The sequence below is a fragment of the Podarcis gaigeae genome (assembly GCF_964106915.1).
Source record: "Podarcis gaigeae genome assembly, chromosome: 15".
Classification (NCBI taxonomy): domain Eukaryota; kingdom Metazoa; phylum Chordata; class Lepidosauria; order Squamata; family Lacertidae; genus Podarcis; species Podarcis gaigeae.
The window spans coordinates 24587524-24597831 of NC_139692.1; positions in this window are offsets into that span (position 1 = coordinate 24587524).

Below are 10308 nucleotides of genomic sequence, written 5' to 3' on the forward strand. Positions count from 1 at the left end.
CCAGGGAGGAGAAAATAAACAAACAGAAAACCTCAACATCAGCATGCCAACCATGTGCATGAGACCTCTGCACTGCTGGAACCTGGAGATGGTGAATTGCACTCATCAGGCAGGTGTAGAAAAGGGCCATTTTCAATGCAGGGGGGCTCTGCTTTGTTTTCTTCCCAGAGCTCTCATTTTCAAGCCAGAGACCATTTTGCTGCCTAAACAAACATGCTAAAAGAAAGCCTCTCTTGAAGGAGAACACTCACAGTGAAAGCAGTCACCGCCTTCCAAAAACCTTGCAAAATAAGAAGTTTGGAAGAAAGTCGGGATTGAGTTTTCTGAAAGTCACTGCAGGCACAGGAACTAATTTTGGACACCCGGTATTGACCTGCATACTCCAAGCCTACAACTCAGTGTCAAGACTCAACCTTGGGCAGCTGGAAGAAGAAAATTGAGGGACAGAGCTGTGAGTCACAATGATGGAGTATGCCAGAACATGCTAAAGCTACGATGGATGCTGTTGCTCATGAAAACATGCAGCCCAAACAAGAATCCCTTCCGATGCAGAAGGGACACATGGCCAGTCTATGTGGGTAGAACTAGCCCAGACTCTGAGAATTTAAGCTTATAAGAAGCTGGTATTCAGAAGCTCGTCTTCAGCTCGATAGCCACATACCCTTCTGAACAAACATCTAGGAGCCATATGCCAATGGTGGGCAGAGCCAGAAAGAAAAATGGGTGGCAAATATAACAAATATAACAAATATAACAAATATAAATGTTGCCTTTTTACAGAAGGCTACTTTCATACCTTTCAACATTTCTCCGAGGATGATGATAATAATAATAATAATAATAATAATAATAATAATAATAATAATAATAATAATAATAATAATAATTCATACGCTGCCTATTTGCCCTAACCGCTCTGGGAGGCTCCCAACAGAATTAAAAACATAATAAAACAATAAACATTTAAAAACTTCCCTATACAGGGCTGCCTTCAGATGTCTTCTAAAGGTTGTATAGTTACATATCTCTGCATAACTTCATACCCTCCAACATTTCTCTGATGAAAACAGGGACATCCTAAGAAAAAGTGGGACATTCTTGGATCAAATCAGAAACTGGGACGGCTTCTGTAAATCCTGGAAAATAGGGACACTTGGAGGGTCTGTACTTTCTGCACACTCATCTCTCCTTCATTCAGGTGAGCAAGAGATCAAGGATACATTTGGCCAGACAAAAATGTTCAAGGGGTGTGTAAATCATGGGTGGTGAGGGGGGCAGCTTGTGGGGAGGAGGAAGTTGCTGAGGAGGGGAGGTGACCATGGGAATGTCATACAAAATCCATACAGAGAGGACCGGAGAGCCACATTTGGCTCCCAGGGCTGAGGTTTCCCACTCCTGATTTCCCCTAACAATGAATGAATTTATGTTTTCTTAAGTGCCGGCATTTGGGGGGGGGGCACATGAGTCAAATATAAACGCTCCATTTTGCTATTGTCCTCTTGATCCAGCCTTACATTTTTAGGTAGAAAACTCTGCTCCTCATAACATCTGAGCTACCGGTTGTTGTTGTTGTTTTCCCCTCAGTTAGTAATGCAAATATGTCATTGTTTCATGACTCAGCAGCCAATGTTCTGCCCAAAATTTTAAGGGTGCTGAGAAAAATGCTTTGGAAGAAATTCCTAGCCTTCCTTATAACAGCTACAATTCTCAGAGTGCCTTGGTGAGGGAATAATTACAAAAGCATTTGATGCCTGTAGTGTAGATATGCTTCTTAAGGCTCATTCATATGCTATGTGCAAATAACCCTTCAAGACCTCTGTGGTTATATGAAGATATAAATGCAACCACAAGAAAAGCTCATGCAAAATTAATAGTAACAACAACAACAACAACAACAACAACAACAACAACAACACATTGCTTTTTACAACCTAATTTGTATACCAGGGGTCAGCAAACTTTTTCAGCAGGGGGCTGGTCCATTGTCCCTCAGACCTTGTGGGGGGCCAGACTATATTTTGAAAAAAATAATGAACGAATTCCTATGCCCCACAAATAACCCAGAGATGAATTTTAAATAAAAGGACACATTCTACTCATGTAAAAACATGCTGATTCCCAGACCACCCTCAGGCTGGATTTAGAAGGCGATTGAGCCAGATCTGGCCCCCAGGCCTTAGTTTGCCTATCCATGGCTGTGAATTTCTATTACAAAGCTCTCATGGAATCTCTTTGCTTCCCTGTTACTGAAACCAGAAATAGGACCATTGTGGCTACATTCACATGACAGTTAATTCCATTCCCTCAACTGTTCATTTCCACATTCTAGATGAGCTTTCACATGATGTAAAAGCAACTTCTGGAAAACTAATGGAATATAGCACATGCTTAGCACTCATCCCCATGCTATTAGATTCCGGGGGAAAAAGAATTGCAGCCACTTAACCTGGAAAATGGTTAAAGTGGCAAAATATGGGGCAGAGTACCAGCATAAAATTCTTTCCTGCCATTTTCACAGGGGCAGAAAAGCATGCAGGAACAGAAAGGGTGGGGAATAGCAAAATTATCCAAATGCATTCATTGCTGCACCATGCCATGCCCATTGGGGTGCATGAAATTTAGTGTGACATACCCATGTATTAGTCAAAAAGCCGGTGTTTCATAATGCAGCAGGTACTGCCATGTGGAAGTAACAACAGACAGCAGGACAGAAGTGCCAGCATTATAATCGGGAAAATGAACACAATAGTCCCCATGTCTGAATGCAGCCTCTGTGTATCAACAGTTATGGTGGCCACTTATGCATAGCTCCCAAATTCATTTCCAAAAAAGAGAACATCAGTTTACATACCACTTGCCTATGTTAGCTTATGGACAGAGATGCAGATCTAGAAATGAAAGCTAGTGACAATCTCCCTAAACAGGGCTTGCTTTCTCTAAGTTTTTAGTATACCGTATTTTTCGCCCTATAGGGCGCACCGGCCCATAGGACGCACCTCGGGGTTTTTTTTTGGGGGGGGAGGAATGAATAAAAAAAATTATCCTCCCCCAGCCCCCAGAACAGGCTGCTGCCCGCAAGCCTTGCGAGCCTGGTGGCAACTCCTGCCAGCCGCGCAAGGCTTGGGGACACCTGCGCGAAGCACGGGGCACCCTCCGGAGGGCGCCCCGTGCTTCGGGCTGCAGGCTGCTGCCCGCAAGCCTTGTGAGCCCACGGGAACTCCCACTGGGCTCGTAAGGCTTGCGGATAGCTTCCTGAAGCCTGAAGAGCGAGAGGGGTCGGTGCACACCGACCCCTCTTGCTCTCCAGGCTTCAGCAAAAGCCTGCATCCACCCCATAGGACGCACACACATTTCCCCTTCATTTTTTGAGGGGGAACAGTGCGTCCTATCGGGCGAAAAATATGGTATGCGCTGTTGAAGTGAGCACCTTTCTTTAAGTTTTTGATTGGACTGTTAGCTTTCCTGCAGAGAGTTGTTGCCTCTGTGGATCAGTTTTGTGAACATTCGTTAAATATGGCCCCAGATGGCTTATTTGCATCTGGTCTCCTTAACTGGCTGTTAGTTGCTCACAATGCAAAGCAAAATCACACACACACTTAGGGAACATGGGAAGCTGCCACATACTGATTCCAACCATTGTCCATTCTGCTTAGTATTATTTCCCAAGGAAACCCATAAACTGGAACCAGCACTGCTGAAGTATGGGATCAAAGTGAGTAAAAGCGCTCTCTCTCTCTCTCTCTCTCTCTCTCTCTCTCTCTCTGTGTGTGTGTGTGTGTAAGTAAGTAAGAAACTGTCACTTATCACTTAAATGCCAAGACAGTCTTATATTCTGCCCAAGGAGCAAAGAAATGTTGGAAGAACAGAAAGTTGTTTGCTTTTCTTTCTTTCTTTCTTTCTTTCTTTCTTTCTTTCTTTCTTTCATAGCATGAAAAGTGCAGAACAAAAGAATCCAGATTGTCACATCTGACAGCGCACTGTCAGAAGCAGCAATGCTTCTGAATACCAGTTGCTGGAAACAACAGGAGGGGAGAGTGCTCTTGAGCTCAGGTCCTGCTTTTGGACATCCCATAGGCATTGGGGGGGCGCACTGTGACAACAGGATGCTAGTCTAGATGGGCTACTGGCCTGATCCAACAGAGATATTCTTAGCGATCAGCTGCCATTATAACAAGCTGCAGAAGAAGAGTTGATGCTGGCATCAGAGAAAGGTGATGAGGCACAACTAGCCACATCAGAGGAGCAAAGAACCTGTAGGCTTCAGCCTTTCCAATCATACTGAAAGCTTTGACATATGTCTTGCTGTCATCTTGATGAATGTGTTTTTCCCTGATTCCTCAGAAATGTTTGCTGCTATTCACACTGCCTCTCTGAATTTCTGGGGCTCATTCTTCCATGGCAGTAGGGCAGCCATCCTCTCTCTTGCCATGCCATTTTGATCAGAAACTTGAAAGCTTGTGGAATAAAGGAAGCTGCCTTACACTGAGACAGAGTGCCGGTCCATCTGGCTCAGGAGACACTGTCTACACTGACTGGCAGTCCAGGGTGTCTTTCAGCTCTCTACCTGGAGATGTTAAGGATCAAACTCGGTACATGTTGCATACAAGGGATGCACCCCACCATGCACCTGAAGCCTTTCGCTGAAATATAAGAAGAACCTTGGAGGATCGGACCTGTATTCTGACTTACCACAGGCAGAGCATGGAGGCTGCAGAACTTTTCTGCTGTTGCTCCCTAGCAGCTTGGTTTCAGAGGCGTGTAGCTTCTGAGACTGGAAGATCCATAGAACCGTCATGGCTAGTACCCATCGATAGACCTGTGATGGCCTTATGGTGATAGATTTGTGTTGGAGAGAGCTGCATCTTGCAGCACACCATTTTAAAAGCTCTGTGTGCCTCTCTAAGCTATTTACCCAATTTAGAGAGGCCTTAAGATCTATTAAACATATATATAACCTATTACCTGCTGCCAGGCTTGGTTGTTTAGGATTCGACCATCCCTGGTGCTGAAAAAGCAGCTTCAGAAAAGGAGGTGCTGGCTGATAAATGGTAGGTTTCACACTGATGTCACTAAGGTACAACCAGCTGAGATAAATAGGCAGTCATGAACATCCGAATAGGATTTAAACACAAAAAACCCCGTCAAAATCAATTGCAAATGGACTGGTAACTGGTGGAGGGAGACAGAGAGAAAAAGGAACACATTCATATTTCCTCATTGCCACCAGCTACGCAACTGTGTTTTGGAATGGCATTAGCAAATTATCGAGCAATTTCAGAGAACAAAGAATTACAATAATCAATTCCTGGAGTAATAAAAGGCCCAAGCTAAGCACTCTGCTTCAGTAATGTTCACACAGCCCATAATTTCAGAGATATTGTGTCAGCAAAGGAGAGGGAAAGCGGTGCTCAGTTATTTATCTGCAATTACTTTCCCCCCCTTTGTGAATACATATTTATTAGATTTTATGCAAATAAACATTAGGAGCAAAAAAAAAGTGGGGGGAACTACAGAAAAATCAATCTTGTATATAAACCTAATAATGGATTTCCAGAAGGTAAAGTGAAAAGGAAAGGACAATAGAACATTCTGTAACCTCTTAACGGTTATGTCACCTCCCTCTCTATAATTGCCCTCCCCTTTCCCAATTACACCACTTCATTGCAGAAAAGGAAAATTAATTTGCTCCATAAATTGAACTACAATAGTTTAGAGCACAGCTCCTACAAAATGCAGATCTGATCAGCAAATCAGAAGGTAGAGAAACAAACATGGTAGTTGAGTACATGAGTAAAAAAAAAGTCAGTGCGCGTCTGTAATAGCATGGTCTTCCCCATCCTGTTGTGTTGGACTACAGGTCCCATCAACCTTGACCATTGGCCTACTCTATAAAGATGAAGTGCAACAAATGGCAATTCAGGATTCCTACGGATTGCTATTTGCTTTGATTCAGCTTTAAAGAGTGGGTTTTCATGGGGAAAGCTCCGGAGGGGAAAGAAATAAAAAAAGTGCTTAGACATGAAGCTTTAAATAATGAACCATGCCAGCAAAGCACAGAGGAGAGGTAAGTTTGGATAAGCCCTAAGATGTGGCCGAATGCCCATTATCCCTGACCACTGGCTATGCTGAGTGGGACTGATGGATGTTTTGGTTCAGCAACATCTGGATACTCACATGTTAGCTACCCTTGATCTAGACTGACTTAGCAGTGACCCTCAAGGATCCAGATCAGCATTTTTCTAAGTCCTGCCCAGAGATGCTGGGGATTGAACCTTCTGCAGTCAACACTGCTTTCGGATTGTGCACTCATACTAGTGTTAACCCCCCACCCCCTACCCAGGAACTAAAATAGTGGTGGGGAGGGGAGAGGAGCAGAGCTGTTGAATTTTCAGAGGGGAGAGAACTGAGGTCCTACAGCCTTGGCAAATGTGGTTTCAAGCTGAATGGCATGACAGTACAAAGAAAATAGAAAAAATGTTTTACAATCATGGCCATTTCATTAGAGTTTAACTTAGGCATTTTAATTGAAGATATCTACATGGACATCCTTGTTGTAGTTTGCAGAGCTCTGTTAATGGACTCATGGAAAGTATCCCCCCCCCCAGTTGCTTCTTCTATGTCCTGCGGTTTTAGCCCTTCAGTGGATATACTCCTTCCTCACACTGTTAAATTTTGAAGTACAGAAGCTCATAATGGCAGCTTCTTTGCAGGGAGTTCTGTTCATCTGTTACACACACACCACCACCACAGACCAGCAGCATATAATATAATCCATTGATTAGGAACCCAACTGACAGTCATAGAATAGTAAACTGGCCTCATTTTCTGACTTCTTCTATGCTAACCTATCACAAGCAATGATTCAGCTTGAGAGCCTTGTTATCAGCAGAACCACCTCTCTCTATTTTTTTCCTAGAAAAAGAGGTGCCAGAACTCACAATGAACACCTCCCTTGGTCTCACAGAATGGCAATGGTGTCCACCTGAGAGGTGATGGAACTGAGTTCTGGTGAGTTCCTGCTGAAATAAAAGCCCTGACCAGAACATGGGTGGTCTGTCAGTTATCTTGGCACATCCGTGAATGATGTCACCACTCCTGCTTCAGAAATCCTGGAAGAGCACCCCCCTCCCTCTCCAATACATCCCTGCTGATTAGTTATCAGGCAGAGGAAGGTTACTCCAGAATGTGCAATTCTATTCTGTAGAAAGTGCTAACTGTTGTGTCTGGAAGTAACCAGAAATAAGTCCCAGCTTTGTTCATACCAGGAAGCACAAAGCACCAAGATAGGGTCAAAATGAACCCCCTCCAACAGAGAATGCTAGTCACACCCTTGAGTGCGGGTGAATTTGCTGGATTTCAACTCCCTCTTGAAGAAGAATCAAGTTGGTCTTCTGCTGAGGAGGAGCTGGACTAGGCACATGGAGACCATTGAGCCAATCAGGAAGGGGAGGACACCATGCTTTATAAGCTGGCTCTTCCACTCCTCTTTGCCTTTGCAGTGTGGGCTTTGCTAATTGCCTATTTGGGGGGTTGAGCAGGATTTTGGCCTTAGGACTTCTTCATATTGCTGGGAGTTCTCCTATCTTTCATTTGGCTGAATCTAGCTTTTTGTCTGGGCATGAAAGAGAAGTATATGATCTTGTGGGCTATAGACCTGAGACATTAATGGGTCACCTTACACTGCATTGGCTTTGTAGGTCCTCAGGAGACCCCTTTAGGCTTGGCATGTCCACTAGGATGAATGCTGACCTCTAGGGCTATGGTGTGCTTGTCATAAGGAACTTACCTACCTGGGCTGTGTCAATTTGGCTAAGTTCATTTAATTTGTCGTTTGCAGATTCTCTGTGGTTTTTAATATTTAAATAAATACAACATTTTCCACCATGGTTATGGTGTCTTGAGTCTCCTTTATAGATGTGATGGCAATGGCAACAGTACATGCATCTGTTAAGTTGATCTCTGGGGGTGATGAATGTTCAGAGAATTTGTGTGTACAGTGAATTTCCTGCCCCTTTCACATCTGGGAAATAATTTTTGCAGAATTTTGCTAGGTTGGCAAGAGCTGGGACAGAACAACGGGAGCTCACCCTGTTGCAGGGATTCAAACTGCCGACCTTCTGACCAGCAAGCCCAAGAAGCTCAGTGGTTTAGTCCACTGCACCACCCATGTCCGTAACCTGTGTACATGCTAGTGGAGAGGTAAAGCTGACATCAATTTGACTGCTGAAAGTGCAACTTGCTGCATCCAAAGCAATGTTGCCTTTATCCTCATGACTTGGCCTTTCAGACAGCCAAATTGGCAGATTTGAAAGCAGTGTGATATCTGAATTAGAGGAATTTTATAAATAAACACCTGCACACCATTTACACTGGGCACCAATCTTTCCCCTCTCTTTTTGCATTTGCATTTGCAAGCACATTCACAGAAGGGGGTTATTAAACAATTAGCCCAACATTTGGCCACGACTGACCCTGTAAGGTCCCAGAGGCGATAACCAGCGAAGCTGAATGACTTAAATTACACACCAAAGTAGGAGCAGCTGATGGCAATCAAGGAATGCTTTTTGATGCCCACAGGCTGCACAATCAATTAGATCAATGCAAGGGAGAGTTTCACAAGGGAGAGAGAATCGCCCCCACTGAAGACTGCTCAGTGCCTGAACTGATAATCAGCTGTCAAGGGTGGTTTTGATATTGAGCTGAGAGGCATCCTGCCACCAAGTTGGCAGGGCCAGAGTTGACAAGCCGAGTGTTGTTTTGCAAAGTGGTTGCTTTCCCTGATTTGGCATCTGCATTAGGTTCACCTTGCAAAATGAGCCGTGCCATGTGAGTTTATTATCTGAGAAGGAAGTTCCAAATAGCCCCCAGACTTAACAGTCATTGGACACAACAGCAGAAGAGTTACTCAATGAAGCTGCTGGCACCATGCAATTGTCAACTACCTAATGCAGAGGAAAACCATGGGGAAAATGGAGAGACCTAAACTGATAGTATCCTACATCCTTATATCCTGTACCTAAGTCAGTGGAACTCAAGGTTGCCATATGTTACTTCTGATTATCCCCAGAGCCCTCTCTGATCTCCTTTCACCATTGCAAAAGTTTGTACTTTGTACTTACTGGTATGGAAACCATAAGAACATAAGAAGAGCCTGCTGGATCAGGCCAGTGACCCATCTAGTCCAGCATCCTGTTCTCTCACAGTAGCCACCCAGATGCCTGTGAGAAACCTGCAAACGGGACTGGAGCACTAGAGCACTGTCCCCTCCTGTGGTTTCCAGCAACTGGTATTCAAATCAAAATCAAATTAAGCTTTATTGTACTAGCCAAAAGCCATGACAAAACCATAAGAACACTGTCATGGAAAGAAATATCTATATAACTATATAGCTGTATATAAAAATCAGAGCCACTTGAACCATCAAGATCATAAAATGCAGATGTAAGTGTAGATTGGGGACTCCACACAGCATACAATATTGAACTGTTATTCAGAAGCATTGCTATCTGAATTTCATCCATGTTTACCAACATCCCTTCAATGTTGTCATGTCCTTGCCTCTTTGATTTCCCCCCAATACATGTGCTTTCACTCACAGGCACAGTGAATGCATCATGGGCTTTGTTGTCTTAAATGAACTTTGCCTACACACACACACACACACACATATATATGTGCATCTGCCATTTTCCCTTAAGGTTGACCCTGACACTGAAGATTGGTTAAGATTATAGGAGACAGCTGAACGAGAAAGAAGTAATATATTGCCAGGAGGGAGCTAGTTAGACATGAAGTCTTAAAATATTGAAAATGCTGTTATCTCAATATATATATATATATATATATATATATATATATATATATATATATGCAGGTTTTGGTGTCCTCGGGTGTCTTCCCGTGTAAAAGTTGGGGTGTCTAGGCGACGTTTCGACGAGGTCTCACTCGTCATCTTCAGGCTGGTGCTTTCGGCTTCTTGTTACTGGAACAGAGCTCTGTTCCAGTAACAAGAAGCCGAAAGCACCAGCCTGAAGATGACGAGTGAGACCTCGTCGAAACGTCGCCTAGACACCCCAACTTTTACACGGGAAGACACCCGAGGACACCAAAACCTGCATTCCTGTACCCGTGAAAATCTACGAAAGCAAATATATATATATATATATATATATTTTAAAAAAAAACTTTTTGATGTAAGTTTGACAATAAAAACTTCTGAAGATGGGCGTATGAGGATGCATCAGAAACACAGAACGTTTTTTGGTATGGCCACCAGAAATTTTAAAGAAGAATAAATCCTTGCCAATT